Source organism: Bombina bombina, chromosome 5, assembly GCF_027579735.1.
Source record: "Bombina bombina isolate aBomBom1 chromosome 5, aBomBom1.pri, whole genome shotgun sequence".
Taxonomy (NCBI): Eukaryota; Metazoa; Chordata; class Amphibia; order Anura; family Bombinatoridae; genus Bombina; species Bombina bombina.
Genome location: NC_069503.1, coordinates 956,073,401 through 956,087,390, shown reverse-complemented (window position 1 = coordinate 956,087,390; position 13,990 = coordinate 956,073,401). Strand labels below are relative to the sequence as shown.

General features: G+C 37.9%; 1 long non-coding RNA gene across 1 annotated transcript in view; it reads left to right on the top strand.

The window, feature by feature from the left end:
* The first annotated feature begins 1,071 nt into the window (after positions 1 to 1,071).
* Positions 1,072 to 13,990, top strand: part of LOC128659572 (uncharacterized) — an 87,789-nt gene continuing 74,870 nt past the window's right edge. The window contains exons 1-2 of the long non-coding RNA XR_008402431.1: positions 1,072 to 1,148; positions 12,552 to 12,666. This is a non-coding gene — a long non-coding RNA (uncharacterized LOC128659572). The remainder of the gene's footprint in view (positions 1,149 to 12,551; positions 12,667 to 13,990) is intronic.

Here is a 13,990-nt window from a genome sequence, read left to right as displayed (position 1 = left end):
CAAGATAACATGAGAACAAAGAAAAATGAATAATAGGAGTAAATTAGAAAGTTGCTTAAAATTGCATGCTCTATCTGAATCATGAAAGAAAAAAACGTGGGGTTAGTATCCCTTTAATTGCAGAACTATGAAAAATTACTTTTATGCCCCTCTAAATGTGTTTATTTTTAAAACTATAATAAATTCCTCTCCATTACTGGTGATTTATCCTGACTGATACTAGGTACAAAAACACCACCCTGACACTAACTGGATACAAAACAAATTCCTTTCTCTCCAGTCATTAATTAGTCTGACATTTTGATATGGCAAAAAAAAAATTTTTCTTAAAGGGATAAGAAATCCAAAAAAAATTATTTTGTGATTCAGACAGAGCATATCATTTTTTTTAAAAAAAGTTTTCAATTTACTTCTATTATGAAATTTGCTTCATTCCCATGAAGAAATGTAGGCAAGTGTCTGGAACAGGAAATACTGCTGCCATCTAGTGCTCTTACAAATGAATAAGGTTGTTATAAAACTGCTGCCATCTAGTGCTCTTACAAATGAATAAGGTTGTTATAAAACTGCTGCCATATAGTGCTCCAGAAATGGGTTGGCTCCTAAGCTTATGTCCCTGCTTTTCAACAAAAGATACCAAGAGTACACAGAAAACATGATAATACAAGTAAATTAGAAAGTTGTTTAAAATCACACTCTCTATCTGAATCACAAAATATTTTTGGGGGGTTTCATATCCCTTTAAATATCTGGTTGTTTTGACTAGTAATCTCATCCCTAACATTTTGCTTTTGGCTACTAAACATAAACTAGATATATAAGTAGCCTGTCATTCATAAAGTGTGCTAGACATCTAATATATCATTTACAATATACAAAAAAACTTTCCAATATACTCTCAATATTTATTTTCCTGATCTTCCTATAAAATTACTGTACAATGTGTTTAAAACATTTATTTTGTATGCAAATTTTTTGCACTGCAGTGCTTAATTGCTATATATTACATGTTAAAAAAATTACAAATAAAGAATAAAACATAAAAATATTTCTTAACAAGTTTGTGAACAAAGGATAAAGCAAGAAAAGCTACAAGTATTCAGCCAAAACTCGCCACGGAAGCTGAACAGATGATAAATCAAATGAAAGTAAGTATGCGTTTATATCTTTTCATCAAGCAGAAATGATGCAGAATTACATAGTAGACACACTATTTGGGGTCAGACTATAGATAAGCATTTTTACGCTATGAAATTAAGGTAAATGTTAAAATCCTAAGTTTCAATCATAATTAAACGTTTATATTTAATCAGGAATTCCTTATATACGATTCATGCAAGTTTGGTGCCCGAGATGGTCTTGTCACTTTATAAGTGGCAATCTTTGTGCATAAATTCTGCTATAGATGGCTGCAACTGTGGTTGACTAGTTATTTACTCCAGAATTGTTATTGTTTTAAAAGATAGAAAATCCCTTTAATACCCATTCCCCAGTTTTGCATAACCAACACTGTAATATGAATACACTTTTTACTTCTGTGTATCTAACTCTCTGCAGACTGCCTCCTTATGTCAGCTCTTTTGACAGACTTGCATTTTAGCCATTCAGCGCTGACTCATGGATAACTGCACAGAAGTGAGCACAATGTTATCCATATGGCACACACAAACTAGCACCGTCTAGCTGTAAAAACCTGTCAAAATGCACTGAGATAAGAGGTGTCCTTCAAGGGCTTAGAAATTAACATATGAGCCTACCTAGGTTTAGCTTTCAACAATGAATACCAAGAGAACAAAGCAAATTTGATGTTAAAACTAAACTGGAAAGTTGTTTAAAAATTGCATGCCCTATCTGAATCATGAAAATTTTGACTAGACTGTCCCTTTAAGCTTAGAATATTCTGGCGACCGGTCTCAATGAACCGGATGAGGAAGTTTCCACACCTTGTGAGCTGTATTATCCTAGAATTGTAAAAAAGAAAACATAATTTATGTAAGAACTTACCTGATAAATTCATTTCTTTCATATTGGCAAGAGTCCATGAGCTAGTGACGTATGGGATATACATTCCTACCAGGAGGGTCAAAGTTTCCCAAACCTCAAAATGCCTATAAATACACCCCCCACCACACCCACAATTCAGTTTAACGAATAGCCAAGAAGTGGGGTGATAAGAAAGGAGTGAAAGCATCAACAAGGAACTGGAATAATTGTGCTTTATACAAAAAAATCATAACCACCACAAAAAGGGTGGGCCTCATGGACTCTTGCCAATATGAAAGAAATGAATTTATCATGTAAGTTCTTACATAAATTATGTTTTCTTTCATGTAATTGGCAAGAGTCCATGAGCTAGTGACGTATGGGATAGCAAATACCCAAGATGTGGAACTCCACGCAAGAGTCACTAGAGAGGGAGGGATAAAAATAAAGACGGCCAATTCCGCTGAAAAAATAATCCACAACCCAAATCAAAAGTTTTAATCTTTATAATGAAAAAAACTGAAATTATAAGCAGAAGAATCAAACCGAAACAGCTGCCTGAAGTACTTTTCTACCAAAAACTGCTTCTGAAGAAGAGAAAACATCAAAATGGTAGATTTTAGTAAATGTATGCAAAGAAGACCAAGTTGCTGCTTTGCAAATCTGATCAACAGAAGCTTCATTCTTAAAAGCCCAGGAAGTAGAAACTGAACTAGTAGAATGAGCTGTAATCCTCTGAGGCGGGGATTTACCCGACTCCAAATAAGCATGATGAATCAAAAGCTTTAACCAAGAAGCCAAAGAAATGGCAGAAACCTTCTGACCTTTCCTAGAACCAGAAAAGATAACAAATAGACTAGAAGTCTTTCTGAAATCTTTAGTAGCTTCAACATAATATTTCAAAGCTCTAACCACATCCAAAGAATGCAAAGATCTTTCCAAAGAATTCTTAGGATTAGGACACAACGAAGGGACAACAATTTCTCTACTAATATTGTTGGAATTCACAACTTTAGGTAAAAATGTAAATGAAGTCCGCAAAACCGCCTTATCCTGATGAAAAATCAGAAAAGGAGATTCACAAGAAAGAGCAGATAATTCAGAAACTCTTCTAGCAGAAGAGATGGCCAAAAGAAACAATACTTTCCAAGAAAGTAATTTAATGTCCAGAGAATGCATAGGCTCAAATGGAGGAGTCTGTAAAGCTCTCAAAACCAAATTAAGACTCCAAGGAAGAGAAATTGACTTAATGACAGGCTTGATACGAACCAAAGCCTGTACAAAACAACAAATGTCAGGAAGATTAGCAATCTTTCTGTGAAACAGAATAGAAAGAGCAGAGATTTGTCCTTTCAAGGAACTTGCAGACAAACCCTTATCCAAACCATCCTGAAGAAACTGTAAAATTCTAGGAATTCTAAAAGAATGCCAAGAGAATTTATGAGAACACCATGAAATGTAAGTCTTCCAAACTCGGTAGAAAATCTTTCTAGACACAGATTTGCGAGCCTGCAACATAGTATTAATCATTGAGTCAGAGAAACCTCTATGACTAAGCACTAAGCGTTCAATCTCCATACCTTCAAATTTAATGATTTGAGATCCTGATGGAAAAACGGACCTTGAGAAAGAAGGTCTAGTCTTAACGGAAGTGGCCAAGGTTGGCAACTGGACATCCGAACAAGATCCGCATACCAAAACCTGTGTGGCCATGCTGGAGCCACCAGCAGTACAAATGAACGCTCCATCAAGATTTTTTAAATCACTCTTGGAAGAAGAACTAGAGGCGGAAAGATATAAGCAGGTTGATAATTCCAAGGAAGTGACAACGCATCCACTGCTTCCGCCTGAGGATCCCTGGACCTGGACAGGTACCTGGGAAGTTTCCTGTTTAGATGAGAAGCCATAAGATCTATTTCTGGAAGGCCCCACATCTGAACAATCTGAGGAAACACATCTGGGTGAAGAGACCATTCTCCCGGATGTAAAGTCTGGCGGCTGAGAAAATCCGCTTCCCAATTGTCTACACCTGGGATATGGACCACAGAGATTAGACAGGAGCTGGATTCCGCCCATGCAAGTAACCGAGATACTTCTTTCATAGCTTGAGGACTGTGAGTCCCACCTTGATGATTGACATACGCCACGGTTGTGACATTGTCTGTCTGAAAACAAATAAACGGTTCTCTCTACAGAAGAGGCCAGAACTGAAGAGCTCTGAGAATCGCACGGAGTTCCAAAATATTGATTGGTAATCTCGCCTCTTGAGATTTCCAAACCCCCTGCGCTGTCAGAGATCCCCAGACAGCTCCCCAACCTGAAAGACTCGCATCTGTTGAAATCACAGTCCAGGTTGGACGAAGATAAGAAGCCCCCTGAATCAAACGGTGGTGATCTAACCACCAAGTCAGAGATAGTCGAGTATTGGGATTTAAGGATATTAATTGTGATATCTTTGTATAATCCCTGCACCATTGGTTCAGCATACAAAGCTGAAGAGGTCTCATGTGAAAACGAGCAAAAGGGATCGCGTCCGATGCTGCAGTCATGAGACCTAAAACCTCCATGCACATAGCTACTGAAGGGAATGACTGAAACTGAAGGTTCCGACAAGCTGAAATCAATTTCAGACGTCTTTTGTCTGTTAAAGACAAAGTCATGGATACTGAATCTATTTGGAATCCTAAAAAGGTTACCCTTGTCTGAGGAATCAAGGAACTCTTTGGTAAATTGATCCTCCAACCATGATTTTGAAGAAACAACACTAGTTGATTTGTGTGAGATTCTGCAGAATGTAAAGACTGAGCAAGTACCAAGATATCGTCCAAATAAGGAAACACCGCAATACCCCGCTCTCTGATTACAGAGAGTAGGGCACCGAGAACCTTTGAAAAGATCCTTGGAGCTGTCGCTAGGCCAAAAGGAAGAGCAATAAATTGGTAATGCTTGTCTAGAAAAGATAATCTCAGGAACTGATAGTGATCTGGATGAATCGGAATATGAAGATATGTATCCTGTAAGTCTATTGTGGACATATAATGCCCTTGCTGAACAAAAGGAAGAATAGTCCTTATAGTCACCATTTTGAATGTTGGTATTCTTACATAATGATTCAAAATTTTTAGATCCAGAACTGGTCTGAAAGAATTCTCTTTCTTTGGAACAATGAACAGATTTGAATAAAAGAAAATAAAGTCAGATGCGCCTATATACTATTAATGTGATAGCTGTAAACAAAATGATATCTGTGTCTAGTAATGTATAATACAAATGTCCAATTAAGTGGAAAAAAAACAAAATATAAATAAAAATATTGATATTGAGTATCACACAACCAGAATGTGGTATGCCCCACAGTGCTATAGAATGTATAGTGTTATGACAATCTCAAAGATGGAACTGTTAAATAGACCTTAAGTCCAAAGCTGAATTAGAGTTCATATGGCTGCAAACACTTCTTCCAAAACTTGAAGGCAATTCAAGCGGAGCAAATCTGTACAAAGGACGAAAAAGAAGAAGGCGCCAACATAGTGTGATTCAGTTTTAAAAGGTTCTCACTCCCCACGCATTCAATTGATCGTACTTACAAGAAGTCAGGCACTTGATAAGTGCTACACAGGCCTTCTGGAACATTAACAGCTGTCCAGGTAGCTGCTCGCTCGTCACACAGGTGAATATCTTGATACAGTGGCTCTCCTGTTAGCCAAAGGTGTGCAGGGTCCCTGAAGCTTTTAATCCTATGGTGCTTCCACTACTCGGAGCAGTGACCCTCAGGAGATATGCCCAACCAGGTGGGCTAGCAGCGTGACAACCGAACACTTCAGGAGACTGGGACATAAAATATCACTCAAGCCGTGATTCAGATAAAGTCTAAAATCAAATGTTTATTTAAAACATATAATGTCACAACGCGTTTCCCGGTCTTCTCGACCGCTTCCTCAGGTGAATAACTAAATCTAAAAAATCACAGCTTATATTAGCCTTGCTCGGCGTCTATGCCTAAACAAGGCGCATGCGTGAAGGAGTATGCAAGCCCCAATCAAAAAGTGGGTGTGTATCTAGGTTCTTGTAATTAGTTCTTAACGGTATTGCAAAAACCAATCAAGCGGTGGGTGTATATCGGCTCCATAATAAACAGGAGACAATAGTTGTAATAAAATCCACGTCTATTAGGGGATCATATGAAAAAGTATCATATAACTAACATGTTATTATACTAGGTTTTAAAAACTCTAATTTTAGCATGATAACAGACCGTAAAATTATTGATATGATACGTAACTTAAGTAACATAGTATCAGATAAGTAACATTGTTACTATACTCATGAACCGCCAAGATTATGAACTCAGAACGTATATACATCCCCAGAAAGGGGTGCATCTCCTACAGGCATTTACACAGTATATTACATCGTAGTATACATAAAACAACCACACCCACTTTTTGATTGGGGCTTGCATACTCCTTCACGCATGCGCCTTGTTTAGGCATAGACATCGAGCAAGGCTAATATAAGCTGTGATTTTTTAGATTTAGTTATTCACCTGAGGAAGCGGTCGAGAAGACCGGGAAACGCGTTGTGACATTATATGTTTTAAATAAACATTTGTTTTTAGAATTTATCTGAATCACGGCTTGAGTGATATTTTATGTCCCAGTCTCCTGAAGTGTTCGGTTGTCACGCTGCTAGCCCACCTGGTTGGGCATATCTCCTGAGGGTTACTGCTCCGAGTAGTGGAAGCACCATAGGATTAAAAGCTTCAGGGACCCTGCACACCTTTGGCTAACAGGAGAGCCACTGTATCAAGAGATTCACCTGTGTGACGAGCAAGCAGCTACCTGGACAGCTGTTAATGTTCCAGAAGGCCTGTGTAGCACTTATCAAGTGCCTGACTTCTTGTAAGTACGATCAATTGAATGCGTGGGGAGTAAGAACCTTTTAAAACTGAATCACACTATGTTGGCGCCTTCTTCTTTTTCGTCCTTTGTACAGATTTGAATAAAACCCCAGACCCTGTTCCAGATATGGAACTGGCACAATTACCCCAGATGACTCCAGGTCCGAAACACACTTCAGGAAAGCCTGAGCCTTTACTGGGTTCACTGGAATGCGTGAGAGAAAGAATCTTCTCACAGGCGGTCTTACCTTGAAACCTATTCTGTACCCTTGAGAATCAATGTTCTGAATCCAATGATTTTGGATTAAATTGATCCAAATATCTTTGAAAAATCGTAGTCTGCCCCCTACCAGCTGTGCTGGAATGAGGGCCGCACCTTCATGCGGACTTGGGGGCTGGTTTAGGTTTTCTAATCTGCCGACCGGACCTCACCGCTACTATAATAAAGTTATTAACCCCTAATCCGCCTCACTCCCGCCTCAATAACCCTATAATAAATAGTATTAACCCCTAATCTGCCCTCCCTAACATCGCCGACACCTAACTTCAATTATTAACCCCTAATCTGCCGACCGGACCTCACCGCTACTCTAATAAATGTATTAACCCCTAAAGCTAAGTCTAACCCTAACACTAACACCCCCCTAAGTTAAATATAATTTTTATTTAACTAAATAAATTAACTCTTATTAAATAAATTAATCCTATTTAAAGCTAAATACTTACCTGTAAAATAAACCCTAATATAGCTACAATATAACAAATAATTATATTGTAGCTATTTTAGGATTAATATTTATTTTACAGGCAACTTTGTAATTATTTTAACCAGGTACAATAGCTATTAAATAGTTAAGAACTATTTAATAGCTACCTAGTTAAAATAATTACAAAATTACCTGTAAAATAAATCCTAACCTAAGTTACAATTAAACCTAACACTACACTATCAATAAATAAATTAAATAAAATACCTACAATTATCTACAATTAAATAAACTAACTAAAGTACAAAAAATAAAAAAAGAACTAAGTTACAAAAAATAATTTTTTTTTTTACAAACATTAGAAATATATTACAACAATTTTAAGCTAATTACACCTACTCTAAGCCCCCTAATAAAATAACAAAGCCCCTCAAAATAAAAAATGCCCTACCCTATTCTAAAATTAAAATAGAAAAGCTCTTTTACCTTACCAGCCCTTAAAACAGCTCTTTTGCCTGTAAAATAAACATACAATACCCCCCCAACATTACAACCCACCACCCACATACCCCTAATCTAACCCAAACCCCCCTTAAATAAACCTAACACTAAGCCCCTGAAGATCTCCCTACCTTATCTTCACCACGCCGGGTGTCATTGATCGGTCCAGAGGAGCCTCTGAAGTCTTCATCCAAGCCCAAGCGGGGGCTGAAGACATCCACCATCGGGCTGAAGAAGTCCATCATCGGCCTGAAGTCTTGATCCAAGCAGGCGCTGAAGAAGTCCATCATCGGCCTGAAGTCCATCCTCTTCTACCGACGCCTACTCGCCGAATGACGGTTCCTTTAAATGACGTCATCCAAGATGGCGTCCCTCGAATTCCGATTGGCTGATAGGATTCTATCAGCCAATGGGAATTAAGGTAGGAAAATTCTGATTGGCTGATGGAATCAGCCAATCAGATTCAAGTTCAATCTGATTGGCTGATTGGATCAGCCAATCGGATTGAACTTGAATCTGATTGGCTGATTCCATCAGCCAATCAGAATTTTCCTACCTTAATTCCGATTGGCTGATAGAATCCTATCAGCCAATCGGAATTCGAGGGACGCCATCTTGGATGACGTCCCTTAAAGGAGCCTTCATTCTGTGTTAGGACGTCGGAAGAAGAGGATGGATCCGCGCCGGAGGTCTTGAAGATGGAGCCGCTCGTCTTCGGATGGATGAAGATAGAAGATGCCGCTTGGATGAAGATGTTTGCCGGTCCGGATCTCCTCTTCTGCCCGGATAGGATGAAGACTTTGGAGCCTCTTCTGGACTTCTTCTTGCCTGATAGGATGAAGACTTCGGGAGCCTCTGGAGGACTGATCGGTGATACCCGGCGTGGTGAAGACAAGGTAGGAAGATCTTCAGGGGCTTAGTGTTAGGTTTATTTAAGGGGGGGTTTGGGTTAGATTAGGGGTATGTGGGTGGTGGGTTGTAATGTTGGGGGTGGTATTGTGTCTATTTTTACAGGCAAAAGAGCTGTTTTCTTTGGGGCATGCCCCGCAAAAGGCCCTTTTAAGGGCTGGTAAGGTAAAAGAGCTTTTCAATTTTAATTTTAGAATAGGGTACGGCATTTTTTTATTTTGGGGGGCTTTGTTATTTTATTAGGGGGCTTAGAGTAGGTGTAATTAGCTTAAAATTGTTGTAATATTTTTAATCTGTTTGTAATTTTTTTTTTTTTGTAACTTAGTTCTTTTTTTATTTTTTGTACTTTAGTTAGTTTATTTAATTGTATTTATTTGTAGGTATTTTATTTAATTAATTTATTGATAGTGTAGTGTTAGGTTTAATTGTAGATAATTGTAGGTATTTTATTTAATTAATTTATTGATAGTGTAGTGTTAGGTTTAATTGTAACTTAGGTTAGGATTTATTTTACAGGTAATTTTGTAATTATTTTAACTAGGTAACTATTAAATAGTTCTTAACTATTTAATAGCTATTGTACCTGGTTAAAATAATTACAAAGTTGCCTGTAAAATATTAATCCTAAAATAGCTACAATATAATTATTCGTTATATTGTAGCTATATTAGGGTTTATTTTACAGGTAAGTATTTAGCTTTAAATAGGATTAATTTATTTAATAAGAGTTCATTTATTTCGTTAGATAAAAATTATATTTAATTTAGGGGGGTGTTAGGGTTAGACTTAGCTTTAGGGGTTAATAAATTTAATAGAGTAGCGGCGAGGTCCGGTCGGCAGATTAGGGGTTAATACTTGAAGTTAGGTGTCGGTGATGTTAGGGAGGGCAGATAAGGGGTTAATACTATTTATTATAGGGTTATTGAGGCGGGAGTGAGGCGGATCAAGGGTTAATAACTTTATTATAGTAGCGGTGAGGTCCGGTCGGCAGATTAGGGGTTAATTATTGTAGGTAGGTGGCGGTGACGTTTTGGGGGGCAGATTAGGGGTTAATAAATATAATATAGGGGTCGGCGGTGTTAGGGGCAGCAGATTAGGGGTACATAGGGATAACGTAGGTGGCGGCGGTTTGCGGTCGGCAGATTAGGGGTTAAAAAAATTTAATATAGTGGCAGCGATGTGGGGGGACCTAGGTTTAGGGGTACATAGGTAGTTTATGGGTGTTAGTGTACTTTAGAGCACAGTAGTTAAGAGCTTTATGAACCGGCGTTAGCCCAGAAAGCTCTTAACTCCTGGCTTTTTTCTGCGGCTGGAGTTTTGTCGTTAGATTTCTAACGCTGACTTCAGCCAAGACTCTAAATACCGGCGTTAGAAAGATCCCATTGAAAAGATAGGATACGCAAATGGCGTAGGGGGATCTGCGGTGTGGAAAAGTCGCGGATGCAAAGTGAGCGTTAGACCTTTACCTACACGACTCTAAATACCAGCAGTAGCCCAAAACCAGCGTTAGGAGCCTCTAACGCTGGTTTTGACGGCTAACGCAGAACTCTAAATCTAGGCGATACTGATTAACCTGAATCATGGCAAATATAAGTATAAAACATATATTTAGAACTTTACATATAAAGTGACAAACCATAGCTGAGAGTGTCATAAATAAGATAAAACATACTTACCAAAAGACACTCATCTACACAAAGTAGATAGCCAAACCAGTACTGAAACGAGAATCAGCAGAGGTAATGGTATATAAGAGTATATCGTCGATCTGAAAAGGGAGGTAGGAGATGAATCTCTACGACCGATAACAGAGAACCTATGAAATAGATCCCCGTTAGGTTGACCATTGCATTCAATAGGTAATACTCCCTTCACATCCCTCTGTCATTCACTGCACTCTGAGAGGAAAAATGGGCTTCAGCATGCTGCGAAGCACATATCAACGTAGAAATCTAGCACAAACTTACTTCACCACCTCCATAGGAGGCAAAGTTTGTAAAACTGAATTGTGGGTGTGGTGGGGGTGTATTTATAGGCATTTTGAGGTTTGTGAAACTTTGCCCCTCCTGGTAGGAATGTATATCCCATACGTCACTAGCTCATGGACTCTTGCCAATTACTTGAAAGAAATAGGCATAAACAGAAATAAACAGATAAGAGCACAGCAATTGTTTTCATATAAATATACATCATTTTGCAAAATTAGAGACTTTTCAAGAGATTTATCTTTATAGTGCTCTGAAATTGCAAAACCCTGCAAATTTTGCTAACAAAAATTTGCAATGCGCTGTTTAATATCTGAATGTACTTTCTGATTACATGGACACAGACAATTCATGTGTTCTGGGAGTTTGCTTGAAGCCAGTAATCGTGCAATTTCAAATGACCCACCTGTTTTTATATAGGCAGTAACAAGTGTGTAGAGAACATTTCAGATTGTAAATATAAAGCAATGTAGCTGTCCATGGTACTTTCAGTTTAATGCACGTGGACATTACCTTTTGAAATGCACAGTAATTGAACTTCACAACAGGAATCTGGATTCTCTTGTTTGCCATTTTTCTAGGGCCCTTTTTTTGAATGACTGACAAACTGGGGCAGTATGTGGCTAGTACTGACTTTGAAAACAATATTTATCTGTTTTAGAAGGCTCTCATGAATCAGGACAAGCACTGAGCTGGCTATGACTGTTTTGGAGTTAGCAAGTGATTGTAAAACAGTATCAGTGTGTAGCATACATGTTTCTAGGAAATAATATCATTATGGAGTTTACAGGCTCTTTTGAATGAGGTTGACACTTTTCAGTAGGACTAGACAAGATTATTACTACAAAAAGCTGTAACCGCAGAGCAGCGCAGGAATATGCTGCACCTGTACTTCAGGATTAAAGAAGATGTAGATACAGAATTATTTAGTGGCAGCGTGCAATACGTGCACCTTGAATACCCCTATTCCATGCCAAGAACTGGGTTTTGTAGCTCGCATTATATAAGTCTATTAGGTGAGGGATTTAGGGCACCCGTGCTATCCAAACACCAGATGTTCCACTTGTAATATAGAGGTAAAAATGTGAGCGCTATGGATTGTGCTCTTAAAATATTTGGTGAGCCATTGACAAGAGGTATTCAAGTAGTACATTGCTGCTCTTAAGCCTACCTGGGTATACTTTTCAACAAAGGATACCAAGAGAACAAAGTAAATTGGAAAGTTGTTTAAAACTGAATGCTCTACATGAATTATGAAAGTTTAATTTAGACTTCCATGTCTCTTTTATAGCTGAGATATTTTAGTTTAAAAATTCAGGATTATTTTTCTAACCATTTTTTTTAAATTTTATTTGCTACTGAAAAACAGTATAACTTTTACTAGAAACTTTTTTGCTAATAGAAGTATATTGCAAAAATGCTTCTATTTAAAATTAAAAAGCAGCCATGCACATTTCAGTTTTGGCCTATACCTTTATTGTGTCATTGTTTAATCATATTGGGTATAAAAAAAATGGTTTGCAAAAATCAAATCTTAAAGTGGTTTATGTTTTGTGTACTTTACAGGAATTACAGTCTCAGATAAATATGTTGCAGATGGAGATCAGTATGAAAGAAAGCAGAATTAATGCTATGCAAGGAGAGACTGAATCCCTGCACAGACACCTGCAAAATCTCTCAGGTATTTCTAGTATGAAAGAGAAGTGTTTTGTTTTTCTTTTTCTGCAACCATAGATGGTAATTGCTATTATCTGAGGACACAGCCACCTGTCAGGGGTAAAGTATATTTTTGTCTTGCTTTTTTTTTTAGTTTTTTTTTTAATGTAATTAAAAGCAAGTTAATATGACATTTCAGCATTGCAGATTAACACACAACAGAATTATTGCTTCCAAGACATTTTTCCAAACATTCAATGTAGTTGAAACTCAAGTTTATATTCCTACATTAAAGGGGCACTAAATACTTTGTAATTATAAGATATTTTGGTTGACTTGCTATAGACTAATGGATCAGCCAAGTGCAAACATTTTAAAAAACAGATTAATGTCTTGTTTGCTGCAGTTCTTTTTCAGTAGTCAAACTACACCCACCTATTCAAATATGTGGAGAGCTTTTGTACCTTTTGTTCGGCTCGGTGTCAAGGACCAGGAATGACTGGGAATTATATGTGGGAGCTGTGTATTCCCCCTCTTCCTTAGGGTAGTGTATTTGTATCCACTGAAGCAGTCAAAACTGACATACAAAAACAAGCACTTACAGTTTAGAAGGGAGCTGCTACTCAAAGCATCGGTAACCGCTTTGCTGTGTCAATCCGATCCATAGGCAGTCATCTCCCCTCTTTCAGCAGATTACCTCCTCTGAGTTTTCCCAATTCGGCTCAGTGTGATGAGCCGCTAAGGGGGCGTGTCCTTCGGCAAAATGCTTCAATCCAATACCGTGCTCGATAGTGGGTATGCTACGATTATGGCTCAATGCCGAAACGCGTCAGCGGGTAACGGAGTGACCTACCAACTCTCCTGCTTCCTTTGTTTGTCACTATCTTAGTGAACACATCCAAGTTTTTTTTTGGAATGAAAAGTTTATGGTCAACGGTGCTCCTGTCTTAATTGTCTTTACTACACCCACATATTGCCTTATTTAAAGGAGCCAATCAGCACTTGTTACTGGAGTGCACAAGGATAGCCACAGTCAATATGTAACCTCCGCTGACGTCAGTGTATGTAGCAAGGTTAGCCTTAAGAAGTCTGGCGTGCACATTTCTAGTTCTAAATGATTATTTTTTATTTAGCAAAATTGTTTTACTATGTATAATGAAACATTTTATATTAAAATCTCAAGGATTTTTCTGTTCCTCTAAAGATGATGGATTAAAATCTGTCTAATCTCTCCACACACGCCTCTATATTTATTTCCCTGTCTTGTAATTTCTTGCCTCTTTCGTGTTCCTTTTGGACTTTCATGTTCTCCTTTCTGTCTTTTCAGTCCCACCCCAGTGTGCCCTAGC